The sequence below is a fragment of the Xiphophorus maculatus genome, chromosome 11 (genome assembly GCF_002775205.1).
Source record: "Xiphophorus maculatus strain JP 163 A chromosome 11, X_maculatus-5.0-male, whole genome shotgun sequence".
In the NCBI taxonomy this organism is placed as follows: Eukaryota; Metazoa; Chordata; class Actinopteri; order Cyprinodontiformes; family Poeciliidae; genus Xiphophorus; species Xiphophorus maculatus.
In genome coordinates, this window is record NC_036453.1 from 12,382,019 (window position 1) to 12,397,475 (window position 15,457).

Consider the following 15,457-nt stretch of genomic DNA (forward strand, 5'->3'; position numbering starts at 1 on the left):
ACTGGAGTATACAGACTCAAAAAGGCCACCAAAGGGCTTGATAAAGTAATTAATGTGCCAAATATTGCATCCAAAAATAAAAAATCTGAACTTTTCTAATTTACCTAATAATACAGTGTAATGTAGATTATTTGTTTTCATTTCTACAGTATTGATTTATATGGAAGAAGATTAGAGGCTCTGAAAAAAACATTAAAATGCTGACTTGTTTTTCTGAATGTTGTCTTTTTTCCTCAGAACTTGGACTTTAAGCTCAAAATTCAGATTTTTTTTTTTTTAAGAATCTTGACTTTTTTCAGAATTCAAGTCAGAATTACTCTGGGTTCTGCAAAAAAAGACAGAATTCTTTTATTCATTGGCCTTAATTTTCTTTCTTAGATTACATCTACCAAATTTGATGTAAACGTCTTTCCATCCTTTGTCTTTTAGTCGGTTTGTTTTCCACTTAAGCCTCAAAGGCTGACATTTTAAGGTGACATCATATATACTGTATATATATATATATATATATATATATATATGTCAGCCTATACAGTATTTGAGCTATATTTGGTTCTGCTATTTAAAACATAAAACACACTGATGTGTTGTCACCAGCCAAAGATCAGTGCTCTAAAGTTGGCAAAGTCTATTTTTAAGTAGTTAATAAATAGCACAGAGATGAAAATATGACAGCTGCCTCTGCTAACTGCTAAAGGCAGCCACAACAGGAAGTGTTTTGTTTTTGATAGTCTTCAAACTTGTACATGGCTTTACATCAAAAGCTAGCTTTAATATATTTTTAATTTATCTCAGCATACTATTTTCTCAGATGAGTTTTCTCTGAATTGGATCCATTTGCTCTTGAATGTTTTTTTTATGTAACTTTTGCATGTCATATTTACTCATTAGCAGGTGTAACAGTACACATATTGGTAGGGAAAATATTCAGTGCTTATGCTTATGTGCGCATAACAAGTTTTTCATCTCGTTGCATTGACAATGTTTCGTGTTTCAAACAATTTTGTATTTCGTTATAACTAGATTCTGCTCCTGACTTTATTTCCTCGCTCTGGCAGTTAAACTCTTCCATATTTTAAGGTTTGTTCTTGTGTGAAAAGTGAAGCAGACAGTTTCAAATTACACGCCTCAGTGCTGAATTCAGGCTCTTGTGTAAAACATTCAGGAACATTTACTCTTAATTTCTGCATGGCTCATCAGCTTAAGAGAAGTTTGAAGACCTTGAATGCATCACTGGCAGTTTCTATATTTAATGCGACAGCTCAAATGTAGCCATCAGGGTCATAGTTACATAATGCTTTAAGTTGTAATTCTTAATGTTTCTCTATAAATGAGAGGACCTCTTATTTTAGAATTGCAGGAGCTCATTTTATTATTGTTTTTCTACCTTATTACATGCCTTTTTCAGCCTAAAACAATTTGAATGTAATTAAAAAATCCAGCACACCCATTGTCCCAGAGGCTGGAACAGCATAAGCTCAACTCCCCTTTAGGCCTTTAATGCAGTAAACTGAAAATGCTTTGTGATTGCAGGAGCAGTTGTATAGTTTAAAAAAAAAAGCAGTGAACAGTTATTACTGCACGACTGAATAAAAAATGCTTTGCATTGAATGGTTCTGCTTGATTTATAGTCTTTGGGTGTGCTGCACCTGAACTCCCACACTCGACAACTCATCCTTTAAAATCTGGTTTAATAATGTGCTGAAAAGTTGTTTTAACAGTCTTTTCAGAACAAAAGAGTTTCAAGTCATTTCTCATGAGGTATTCAGGACCATTTGTTCCTCGTTGTCAGTGATTGATGAGCTCTTTATATGTGGATGGCAGTGACTCTCATTTCACATTATCTCCTTAAAACACTCACTGTGTAGCTCTTCTCATTCTGCTCCCTGTTGTTTTTTTAATAACAACTTGATTGTGTTTGATCATCCTCAAACCAGTTTCACCAGCTGCGTTTCCATTACAAATGTGCACAAAACGTTGTCAGTATTCTGCTAATGTCAAAAAAACATAATTTTGCAACTGCAGTGTTTCCATTAAATAAACTCGATTAAAATCACACGCGAACAAGTTGGTAATGCGATAAGTCATTAGAAAATGCATATTGCGCCATCACCGTTCTACCACTTCCTGTTGTCTTCCTTGTGGTTTGCACCAGTAGCCACATCTGTTTGTTGGTCATGTGACTCGTGTGATTTGAAATAAGTGTTTCCATTGAATTTTTTCGAAATAAACCAATTTCAATACGACCAAAAAAAAAAAAAATACACATCTCATCTCAGCGCTTACTGATCACTGAATTTTGAATTAAAAAAGCGCTGCAAAGAATTTATAAAATGCTGGGTTTCAGTCACGTGACCCGGATCACTCACGAAATTCAGATGGAGGTCCAGAAGGGGATTTCTCTGGTTCAAAACAAAGCAAAATTGATCACGAGTACGCTAATGCCCTAAATAGGTTGGTACAGACGAGGCATCTCCAAAAAATACGGGTATATTTATGATATGATCCGTATTAACTCAGTAAAAAAGACTTATCTTATAATCTTGAGGATTTACCGGGCTTCGAGGCGATCCACACAACTGTCTGGAGCTGCAGAGTTCATATTATATGACGAGCCAGAAGAAAGTTTTCAAAAGCCTGGAGAATACAATCATGTGGTTTCATTTTGGGTGAACCATTTAGGATATAAAAAAACATTAAATATCTGTCAACTTGTTTCTGCCATGAGTAGAGAATTGTGCTATTTTAAGTAATAAGTTTATGATAAAAATGCTATTGCTAACAACTAACTAACCCATGTTATTTCTATAAGCTTGGATCTCCTGGTAAATTATTTATTTAGCTTCTGTAAACTCAAATTCATGTTGGAGTTATACGTTAATGTTGAGTCGTTGTGAGACGCTGGATTCAGGTCCAGTGTAGGTCAACTATTCACACTGATCTACAGAAACCCCGTGTTTGTGTCTGATGAAGAACTTCGTGGCCAGACACAAACCATGTGGGGGAATAGTCACAACTCACTGTGACTGTATGGCTGGGTAGGTTATATTTAATTTATTTAGCTCTTATTTTTTTTTAGCATGAAAATCCCACTGAATAAACAGTAATGAGAATGTGATTGTATCCCCACAAGAAATATATCATATAATTATGACACTGAAAGACAATAAGGCCTGTGGGATGGATAACATATCCACTGAGCATTTGAAAAATGCAAGTAAAAAACTCTGTGCATTACTCTCTATGTGTTTCACTGGCTGTCTAGTACATGGTCTGCTACCTAAATCAATGTTATCTGTCATTCTGGTACCCATTATTAAAGACAAAGCGGGTAAGATTAGCTCCTTGGAGAATTACCGACCCATAGCTTTAGCTAGTAGTTTGTCGAAAGTTTTTGAAAGAGTCCTTCTAAATAGGCTGGAAAAGTTTCTCTTGACCTCTGATAATCAATTCGGTTTTAAACCCAAACATGGTACAGACGTGTATTTTTGTGCTACAGGAGATTTTAGATTTGTATAATTTGCGCAACACCACAGTATTTATGTGTTTTATTGATGCTTCTAAAGCATTTGATCGCGTGAATCATCAAAAATTGTTCTGCAAGTTAGAAAGCAGAGGTGTACCCAAATATCTAATTAGAATAATGGTCTATTGGTATGGTCATCAACTACTGTATGTCAAATGGGGTAACTCATTGTCTGACTCGTTTAATGTTGGTAACGGAGTAAGGCAGGGAAGTGTATTGTCCCCTTACCTTTTTAACATCTATATGGATGAACTATCAAAGCGCCTGAATTGTTGTAAAACAGGCTGTGTAGTTGGTGACCGCACAATCAATCACATAATGTATGCGGATGATTTGGTAATCTTATGCCCATATAGTGCTGGCCTTCAACAATTACTAAGGGTCTGCTCCCAATATGGATGTGATTTTGATGTCAAATATAACGCTAAGAAAAGCAATGTCATGATTGTTAGAAGTAGAGCAGATAAGCATCTGATAACCCCTGACTTCTCTTTATCTGGCATTGTCCTCAATATATGCAATGAAATTAAATATCTGGGACATTACATAACTGATGACCTATCTGATGATCATGACATTTGTAGGCAGTATTGCATGATGTATGCACAGGCTAATATTTTGATTAGAAAGTTTGGTATGTGTTCATCCTCTGTGAAGGTAGCTCTTTTTAAAGTTTTTTGTACTTCATTTTACACAGCCCATCTATGGCGAAGATATAAAAAAAGTAGCCTGCACAAACTTTATGTGGCATACAATGATGGCCTGAGGCTCCTACTCAAAGTGCCTAGATGGAGCAGTGCCAGCCACATGTTTGCACATAACGCTGTTCCCACATGTGCAGCTGCGCTCAGGAATCTCATGTATAAATGTATGTGTAGATTACCCGTATCATACAATAATATAATAGCAATTTTAGTAAACCCTGTTTTTAGTACAGCGAGATTTTTCTCAAGATTGTGGAAACATTGGCGTCATCATTTATTTGTGGCTCAGTGACTGTCATGTCTCTTTTTGTTTTTTTTTTTCTTTTCTTTTTGTTTTACTATGGACCTCTTTTGTGTCTGAAATAAAGATTGATTGATTATATTTTCTATCCGGGACTCGGCACTGAGCTAGCTGCTGCTAACAGCATTAGCACTCTGAGGTCAACCAAACTAGGACATAAAAATAATATATCTTACCTTACATATGAATGCTTGTCTTTCTAAGTAACTGTCCAATAAAATGTCTGAAAATACAATTTAAACGATGCGATCGTTACCTGTTAGAAAGTGGGCGCTGCAAACTCTGGCAAACCTCCTGTTTTTAGCTGTATTGTTGATCCACTTTTCTCCTCTTTTTTCAGTAAGTTTTTTAAAATTAACTCCCTTCGAAACACGAAAATAACGTTTATCTTTCTCTCTATTACAGCAACAGTAGAGGGCACAGATTTTAGGCATTTTGATGCTGTATCAACAGAAATAAATGGGCTGTATTTACTTCCGGCCCTACATCTGCATTGGGTGACGTCGGTGCAACGTCATCTGAAACCCAGCAACACTTTGCATCGTCAGTCTCCTACTGTAAACTGTCCTGATAAAGTATTAAGTCAAAGTGTCTGCACATCCTTTAAAAGTTTACATTTTGTGTCTAAAATTAAGGCCTTAAAATGTCTGAAATTATTTTTTTTCTTTTTAAATCCTAGCCATAAATATTTAATCCTAAGCCTTAAATTTTGTCAAGGCAGAGAGAGCTATTTAATTTTGTATAAACGGGTTCTTTTTCTAATTTTCTGTCAAGCAAAAATGTTCCTTGCTGGATAGCTATCTTTTTTCTATCACATGCAGGAAATAGGCTGGAGGGCATTCTGGAAATACAACCATAACAAATGCGTGACTACTGGGAGGAATTACTTGTGGACTTTTATCAAAAACAAAAAGAGTAATCCTACAACTACTATAATCTGATGCCACTCCATTTTTGGAAGGAAGTTGTGGTCAGTGTCTTCTTCAGAGGTTTTTGTGTTGTTCAGTGGTTCTTGGTGTAGCGCCGCAGGTTGCTAAAAGAGTTTGGATTGTTTGACACAGTGCAGTGTGGAAGAGAACCGCAGCAGTTGAAAATGTAAAAATGTTGCAACTTCGGTCCCCAATCGAAGTCCACCGGACAAACAAGTAGGAGAACACATACGTTTCTCGGCTGGCCTGGGAACACCTTGGGATTCACTGGAGGAGCTGCTCCACAACAAACACAAGCTTCATTGTGTTTATAGAGTCAAGTCCTTTGCAGTCCCAGTATAATCTGGATCTGGTTAGAATATAATAAAGGACAACCAACAATGTTGTGAATTGTCAAGTCTATAAGTGCAGTCGATTGATTATATAGCACATATGACATTAATATATACAGTATATGATTATTATTATTACTATTATTATTATTACTATTATTATACTATATCTTGGGCTGTGTTGTTTTGGAGTTGGGGGTTTCATGTTGTGTTTGGACTGGAACTGTCAGTCAAATCTGGCAACCCTGCCTGTGATCTTTACCTGTTAAAGGTTCTTCCCTGCTGGAGAACATGCTGACCAAATGTTAACTTCACTTCTCTCCCGTAGACAAGAGCAGGAATGTAGCTGGTTAAATTTCTGTCAGACCTCATAAAAATGAGGCTGTTTGCTGTCAAACCACATTGGTTTGAACGAAGGAGCAAAAGAAAAGCTTCCTCCAGAGATTCTGCTGTCATTTTGAGTTTTTAATTTTCAGTGATGACTCTGAGTAGACGGGGAGTGTCTGCGTGACTGTTTCTGTATGAAGTTTGTGCCGTAGACATTTATGAGGTGTTGGGTCACATCGACTCTGTGAATGTTTGATTTTGCTCAGTGATACATTTTTTATCAAGAGAGTGGTAGACGTGTAGTGAGAGGATGAGGCGAGATGTTGAGGGTGTTTCTGACAGCTGGTGTTAGTTCAGTGAAACTGTGAAACTGGAAACCATCTGCGAGCTCGTCTACAGCACTGCCAGCCTCTCTGCGTGAAGTGATTACAGCTTTGTTTATTTTTAAAGCAGTAGTCACAGTACTTGTGGTACTTTCACTCTAAAGCAATGAGCTGAACATGACAAGTTCAGTATTTCAGTTCATTACTCACTATAACATATACTGTAACTCCAGAAAACACAGATGGAAGCCTTAATGTGTGGACCAGAGGCATTTTTCCTGCTTTAGTTGTCAGAAAATAATGTATGTAAGCTTTATATATAGTCAAATGTAGTTTAAATCTAATATTCTGAGTTCGAAATGCATATTATTTCTGTTTAGTAGTGGCACCTATTGCTGTTTGTTGGGCGATATCCGATTACTGATCTTTAAAAAGCCTGACCTGTCGATTTGACACAGTGTAGGGATCAGAACAGCATCCCTACTGGTTAGTTTTGTTTATTAGTCAGAATTGAGTTACTTTACCTTTAAGAGAGTGAATCAGACAGGAAGTGATGTTCGTCGGGACTGGGAAGTAAAACCATAAATGAAGGAGCTAGAGCTGAGCGGTACGTCTCAATGTGTTAAAACTGACTCTCCTCTTAATTTTGTGGTTTAAAATCAGTAGAAAGTGTTAATACGAACATAAGAGAATAAAAAGATTTTTTACACATTAATTTTTCAAATAAAATTACAAATTTAGTTGCATTTAATTTTGGTTCGATTTAATTAATATTCAACAAGCTGAACAGAAGATTCACATCGTGCCATCACATATCAAGCAGATCAAATCGTATAACTTTTCTGCTTTGATTTTTACTCTGGTTTAAGGTGATTGGAGAGTGATCAAAATTTCACACAGCAGTCACCACATCCTTTCCTTTGAGGGAAACTATTTTCTGTATTAAGAAGCAAAAAGGTTGTTCTAAAAGCCTCATTTCCCCCCAAATCAACACCTTCCTAACTGCCTCATATATTCTAACAAGATTGAAGGCTGTAGAGAAGCTTGGCGGTTGCTAGCTTTTTATTCAAATTCTTATTGCTTTAAAATCCCTTTTTTCAGTTTATATCCAGAAGGCTGTTTATGATTAAGGTAGAAGCATTTTTTTTTCTTTTAGCTAACAAAAAGCTGCTGTGGTTGCAGTCTTTTGAGACAATATATTTAGAATAATCAGTGTTACTTGTAAATGTAATAGAATATTTAAACAAAAAGTTGGATGAATGTTTACTTGTTCTCTTCAGTGCAGTTTGTCATTTTTGCTGTGTATGGTTTCTGTCGCAAACTTAATGAAACTACATAAAACATTTAAACGTAGACAAGGGCAAACCTGTGTAAGTGTTTGTAAGAAGCCTTAAAGTGCAGCAATGACCCTTTTGGGTGTGACAACAAAGATTATCAGTGATCATTATCAGCAACAGCAGAATGTCTAAACTTTAGACATGTTCATTTTACTTTAGACACTAAAGTAAAATTAATTTTTATATTTTTTGCAGAGAAAATGTCACTCTGTTAAAAGGCGTTACTTTTGGTTGGTGGTGTTTTCCACGAAGCTGTGAAGCTGTTGTCACATATTTTGTTGCGTTGTGTGTTCGAAAGGCCATGAATGGGTCTGAAGTGCCGCAGGGCCATAATTCACAGCTAACATGATGGATGATTTTATTTATTTTTCTCTCTTTTTTTTCTTTTTCCAAGCCTCCGAGATGTCCGTGTCCTTCAAGGCAGCTTTTTGTAAACTCTGAGCACCCAGCAGCCTCTGGCTCCCTGAGCTCCTTGCAACAATTCAGTACAGTTCAGTTAGCAGCCTTTCTGGTGGAAAGAATCCTGGTCATTATTATTGACTGATGGTATCTTCATGTTTGTGGCGTTTCCAGCTGCCGCTCCATCAGCGAGCCTCATTGATATTCAGCAGCTTCTGACCGGAGACGATGTCACTGCCAGTTCAGCCGTGGAACTGTGTCGTGTTTAAAGGGCAGAAGAATTTCTGTTAGACGGGTGGCTCAGTGATATTACTGGTATTTTTGAACAACAGGGCAGTTAAATAACTGAGGAATTTCTTTCTTCATTTTTTTTGGGTCAGTTTGCAATGTTTTCAATTAATTTAGCTCCAAAAATGTTGGTTAATTGGCATGTATAGCAAATTCTTTTCAAATTTCTTTGTTGACAAACAACGTGGATTGTAACAGGTCGACTTTATGCAGTTGGAATCCAGTTTGTCCAAATTCCACTGGAATCCTTAATTTAAGATCGAGTTACATCCAGTCCTGTTCAATCCAAAATATAATTCAATAAAGTTTTACTGAGTTGATCTTTTCTGGTGTTTTCACACCTGATAGTCCGGTAGACTCGGTTCGATGGGAGACCAAAATTCCAATATTTGTTTCATTTCCAGATGGTGTGATTTGCTTTCACGCTGCACTGAGTCAAACAAACCAAACCTTTGAGAAATCTGTTCCTCCTCTCGCCTGTGGTGGCGCTGCACCAAGAATCACATAAGGAAGTGACACCAAAACTTCTTAAGGAGACACTGAGTGCATGTTTTTTGGTTGTATTTACCCAGAATTCCCTGCGCTGTAGTCTGCTTCCTGCTTATGAAGCGATCTCCGGTTCGCTTGGCGTTCACATAGGTGTTCAAACCACACCAGAGTCCACATCAACCGAACCAACATCGAGGTTTGTAGAGGGACCAAAGTTCATATCAGAGTTTGATTACGTATTCACACGTCTCCAAACAAACCGTACTTTCTAGGCAAACGGCCTAGAGTTGGGTTAAAGTGGACTAAACATGGCTGATGTAAATATATACAGGGTTTCCCCCAGAAAACTTGCTAAGCCCCATGGTTGGGTGCCAGAGCAGTCATTCATTCAGCGGCCTGCCATGTTTTTGAGTTAAAAAATGTTTAAAGTTGACAGGAAATTTTAAAATATCACATAATAATTATGTGTTATTGGAAGATTAATGCTTAAATACCAACTATAACCTCTTTAAAAAATGCAAACATTTAAAAAAACTAAAATAAATAAGCAATGCTTTGCCTGGTGGGTGTCCAACTAAAGCCTGGTGGCCGGCCAGACTTATAATACACTGCGGGAAACCCTGATATGTTAACTGATTGGTTAGTTTCTACCAATACGGAAGATGAGCTGATTGCATCGAGATGTTGACTTTCATCTAAAGCAAGCAAGTGGCCATAGTGGGAGGGAATCTTCCAGCAGAAGCAGGTATGAGTGGACCTCTGCCTTAACCAGCTGGGGGTTCAGAGAACAAAAAGCAGACATGGAGAATACAGAAGCACTGAGTCAGGAGTCGTTTCTGAGACAAAAAAAAACTACTAAACTGACATTAAAGTAGCTGAAGCTCTATTAATGACTTCCTTCTAAGAAATGAGTAGTAGACTAAACTTAAAAAGCCCATTTTTGCTCATTCTGATGACTCAAAGCACTTTTACACTAGACTCACATTCACCCAGGGGTACTCACAAGGCCCAGACACTCATGCACAGATGAGTGGGCAACTCTGTGTTAAAAATCCCGGGGAATCGACATCTGGTGTTAGGTCTAATTCAAGTTTTGTCATCTATGGAACAAATGAGAGGGAATTTAAGCATTTAAATTGTTGTATTACACACAAACCATTATCAGGTTTTCTTTATTATTTGCTCGTTTAATGAAAGCTAAAATAGCTAGTTCTGCTCTAGATAGATTATATACCAGGGCAGGGACTTGAACACATTAAATTTGATAATTATTTACATCGATTTTAACGCAATCGCTCAGTATTTGCACTTTTCTGGTACGCCGTTAAATCTGACGCGCAGGTGACATCCGCTAACAACAGCAACGGATGACAAATCTGCTTCTTTTGGTCCCACTGGGGTTTAATTTTTCCTTCAAAAAATGATCAGACAGAACGCTGGAAAAGGCTACTGTTGTGTTCAAGTTGTGCTAAAATTAGCTGGCATATCGGTGAATCTATTCAAGTCTAAAATAGCATCACAAAAAACAAAAAATAAACAGTAAATGTCTTTATTGTTGACCTCGTAGGTCTAATCATTCAATAATTTAGCAACAAAAGGCTTTTTGAATTGGAAAATGTAAGTATAGTTAACTTAATTAATTACAGAGCCTGCAATTAACTTGATTAAAAATTTAACACGAGTCCCACCACTAATTAATGCTAAATGTAATTAATGCAGAACTGTCAGTGATTTAGCTCGCATTAGTCAACATGGGGATATTTGTTTCCACTGCTGCCTCAGTCCGTGTAAATAAAGAAGCTGCTCTTTCTTCACAATGTTAAATCTCTGCAGCCGAATGCCGATCAATCTTTACGCTGAGATATAAGCAGCCCTGCATTGGAGCATGCTGTTATTATGCAAAACCGATATGCTGTGTTTATCTGCACTAAATCAAATGGAAATTGCAGCAGGCTGCTACGCAGTAACGGCTAAAAACATGCCTCCACATATTGCAGGAGTTGGAGCGTAAGGCGTTCTGCTATTTACAGTATATATCAGGTTCCTTGCTCTGAGTCATGTGAAGCCTTGTAGTGCCAGCTGAGGAGAAAAATGATCTTAAGAAATCCATCTTTTGAGCTAGTAATACTAGATCTCAGGTTTTCTATCAGTGTGCAAAGACGATTTTGTAAACAGACATCTCCTGTTAAAGAAAAATATGTTTTGTTTTTTGACTTCTAAACGTCTTGGTAGACGCAGGCTGAAGCCAAGGACAAAAGACAAATTATCTAACAGTGCCATTGAAAATACAACCCTGATTCCTTATCATGCATTTTCAGAATATTGGGGCATTGATTTATATCATCGTTACAGCATAGTTAAACGCCAACATTTTGGAGAGGAGCTGTCAAACATAAGACTGGAGAAAAACGGCTCCAGCTCTGATCCTGACTCACCTATCCTCCCAAAATCCTTTGGTCTGTAATGCAGTTCAGTGGTTTCTCATTAGAGCTCTCATTAGAAAACCTACACAGTACGAAAGAATTTAGCTAAGCTAAGGAAATTATAATAAGAATAGTTACTTTGGGACAATTTAGTTACACAGAAAATATTCCTTGGTTGTTTGGAAGCGAGTTTTACCATGAAAATCCACAGTACTGACCGCAAAGTCAAGAAATCCTTCTCGTAAAATGACGTTATGAACATATACATATGTTTTAATTCTTACCTGTGAAAGTTAAAACCAATAGATCCAGTTTGTCTTGTAAATCGGTTGAATCAAGTTCACTCATCATGAATTGGAGACCCCTGATGATCACTCCACCGCCACATTCAAAATGGTGGCGACGTAGGAGTCAGCGTTCAATGAGGCGTCTTCGTATTCATTTCTATGGTTTCAATGGTTTGACAGTGCAGTGAGAAAGAGAACCACAGCGGGTGAAAATGTAACAAATGTTGCATTTTGGTCCCCAATCAAACAGGGTCCGTCGGAATATCGAGTGTGAAAATGCCCTATAAAAATTAAGCCCAGAACATTTTAAACAGTGTTTAGTCTCCATTATCCCCAAAATAAAGCCACTATTTTGTCTGACTTAGTAAAAAAGCCGTTACTATTGGTGTGGTTTTATTTTAAAGCTGCAGGCTGTAAAAACCAAAGGAGCTAGATTTAAGGAGGTATTGACTGTGGTTTGGCTGTGGAAGTGGATGGGACAGGAATCCTTTCAGACATCCAAAGTGTTCGGCTTGTAATGCTAAAGTAGTGATGTTTAGGAAAATACACGCAGAATACATTCATCTCCTTATAGACTGACTTAATTTACGAAGGTTGTACTTAGGTCCAGCTTTAAGAAAACCTCCAAATGCTTTTTCCTTTGTTGCAGGTTGCAAATCCAAAACCAAGACATTTAACTTAGGTTGTTTTTTGTTTTTTTTTTTTCAAAATCCACGCACATCACAAGAGTATTTAACTTTTTATATCGCAGAAAGACTAAGGAGGTTTCCGAGGGTCTGTTAATATGTTAGCATCAGCTGTTTCCTGGGAGCTTTCTGCTCCTGCTTTGCAGCATCCACGCTAGCTGTCACATCAATCAGTGCTGCTGCAGCTCCAGCCCTATGAGGACACGCTGCCTGTTTTGACTCCACTTCATCTCAAATCAGTGTAGACGACTTCACTGCTGACTCCAAACCTGCCTGAACGCAACGTCTGGGACTTGAGGGCCGGCGGTTCCTGACAGGGGATCAGATTATTTTACTGTGGCTCTAAAACTTCTAATGACTGTCGGCTTGAAGCAAGAGCTCTGAAATGTGAGACTATGACCAAAGCTACAACATATTTATTAATGAATATTTCATTATACAGGTGTGACTTAATCCAATTAATCGTGATGAATCAATTATTGACATAGTCGTCAACTAATTTAGTCATTAATTAATTGACTGGAGTATACAGATTTAAAAAATTCTCTTTGCTGAAATATATTCAGAGCAGTAATAAAGCCAAAACTGTACAAAAATATACTTCCATTTTAATCCAGAACTCAAGTGGTAAAAATCTATCTAAATTAATCAGTTAATTCATAAAATAAACACTAGATCAGTCCTAAAATGTATTAATGCAAGGTCATGCAGTAAAGGCTTTTTTCACATGTTGATGTTAGAAGTGTTTCTTAGCTGCAGATGGATCCTTTGCTACAAATGTATTTTTTTAAAATTGTTTATTTGATACAGACACAAAAAAACATTTCAAAACCTCATCATCACTGCTACGTCACTGCATTTTAGGCAGTAAAATGTCTATTATTGAAAACGCAACTGAATTATTTCTTTATTTGCATATTTGGTGTATTTTTAACGTTGCATAAAATAAGCTTAAGTGGTTAAATGAAAAATCTACAGAATGTGCCCTTTTCTTGAATTTTTTGCTGATTTTAAATTTTCCTTATGCATCTGTGAGAACTGACCGGCTCTGCTTTAAATCAGAATGAAATTGAGGTGGGAAAATCTACCCTTTTTATATTAAGGAGAATTTTTACAGCAATAACAAACAATATTACACCTAAGATCGTTACAAGAAGCTTCGGTATAAAAGAAATGTTGAAAGATAATGGGCAGGTATTTTACCTAGATTTGAATTGTTCCTGGCAAATTATTTCAGTATTTGCATGTACAGTATTCATGTATTGCAGTATTTGCTACACTCTAAATGATTCTGCATATTTAAATATTTTTCTTTCGGCTTCAAAAGCGATTTCCAAGTCTGGTTTTTCAGAAATGATGACAATCTCACAGCTTTAAAGAACCAAAGTGTTTTTAATCTGACAAATCTACAGACAGATAAAAACCTGAAATGTAAATAAATCTCTGTGAAGCAGTTAAACAAAGTTGCCTTTTCAACCATTTCCAGGCCACATAACCTCAGGCAAGTCATTCCGGATCTATGAGCCGTGACTTTAAAGACTTTCTTATCTGGGAGTCTGGAAAGAAATAATCAGATTGAAATACCAATAAGTTCACACAGAGCAGACGCCAAGATGAATGAAATGTGGTTTGTTTGTTTCTCCTAAACCTCCGGAGGCTGAGCGTGAAATCCGCTTTAAACAACATGGAGATGCTGGGAGACACAACGGTAGAGCTTTTCTTCACCCTGTGTGCTTTTTCCTTTACAGTCGTTCTAATTTTAATAAGAAATCAATTAGAATGTCATTTTTAGCCCAAACAACAATTGTTTAGCATTTCAGTGTAGCTACTGTGTGAGTGCACTAAAACATACATTTTTAATGTAAGTAAATGTTTCGACTTGCATGACTTGGCTTCAGATTTGAGTTTTAAAATCAAAGATCATAAATAATAAAACATTAAATAACATGTTAGATAAACAAAAACAATGAAAAGAAGCTTGGGTTGTTTATTGCTTTGAGTTGTGAAGTTTTACGTTTAAGTGAGTAAATCTGGTCGGGTTTGTGTCTGCCTGTACTGTTGTTGGGCTTTATCAAGTTTCCCCTCCAGTTTTTCCTTCTTTTTGTGCTGGAGTTTGTTCATTTGCAAATTTAAGTTTGTTTATATATACTGTATATTTATAAATATATTTTCAATTCATTGGGAGAAGGAATCGTTAACTGCTTTTAAATAACAAATGTGTGCACAACTGTTGATATTCCGCTGTCGAAAAATCACAACTTAGCAATTGCGGTGTTTTGTGTAAAAGGGCAGCATCGTGTGAAATCGACTTTTTGAGCATTACATCATGTTATAATGTTATTCTCTCATCAAAAGCATACCTGAAGTGTTGCCTTGATTCTTTCATGCATGTTTGAGAAATCATTTAATCTCCTTGGCAACCAGTCAGCCGTGCAAAACCTCTGGGTGGGCCTAACTCTGCCTTTGAGATGGAGCTCCGTCTCAGACCTGTAGTTTCCAAGCTTTTGAGCTCCTCCAGACTATCCAGCACCAATTAGCAAATAGCTGGTGGAACTGTGCATCACCTGAGCTCATTATCAGAGCTACTTCTCAGTGCAACGCTGGTAGAAATGTTGTTAAAGGGTTAATAGAGGTGTGCTGTTGCGATGACTTCCTGAAGGCACAGTTTCAGAAAGAGCAGGAGTTTTTAAAGTGACATAGTCCCAATTTCAAGGCATTAAATCAAGAAGTAATTTTTTAAGGCATATTTGATACATATAGCATATTTATAACAACTGAAGGTAGCACAGCTCCTTGATTGTGTTATAAAATGGCACTATGTGCCTGGAAAAGACATAATTCTCTGATCACTTGTTTATTTTCTCTATCCTGTGGTTTTGACACTATCTGTAAAACCTTGGTGTATTGTCACATCTGTAGCCACCAGACATTTATATGTAATTTCCCTGTCAGCAAATGGATTCAGCTGTTTAATATTAATGTGAAGTAAGCTTTTGTCAAATAATGTGACAGTTTACAGAGAAACTTTTGTTCTTGTATGTCTTTCTTCTTCCTGAAGCCTCCTTAGATGCCATGATGGCAGTTTCACAAGGTTTCAGTTTACTAA

General features: G+C 36.9%; 1 protein-coding gene across 1 annotated transcript in view; it reads left to right on the forward strand.

Moving 5' to 3' along the window:
• Window positions 1–15,457, forward strand: part of LOC106699940 (vacuolar protein sorting-associated protein 37D-like) — a 44,782-nt gene that overhangs the window by 14,397 nt on the left and 14,928 nt on the right. The window lies entirely within an intron of this gene.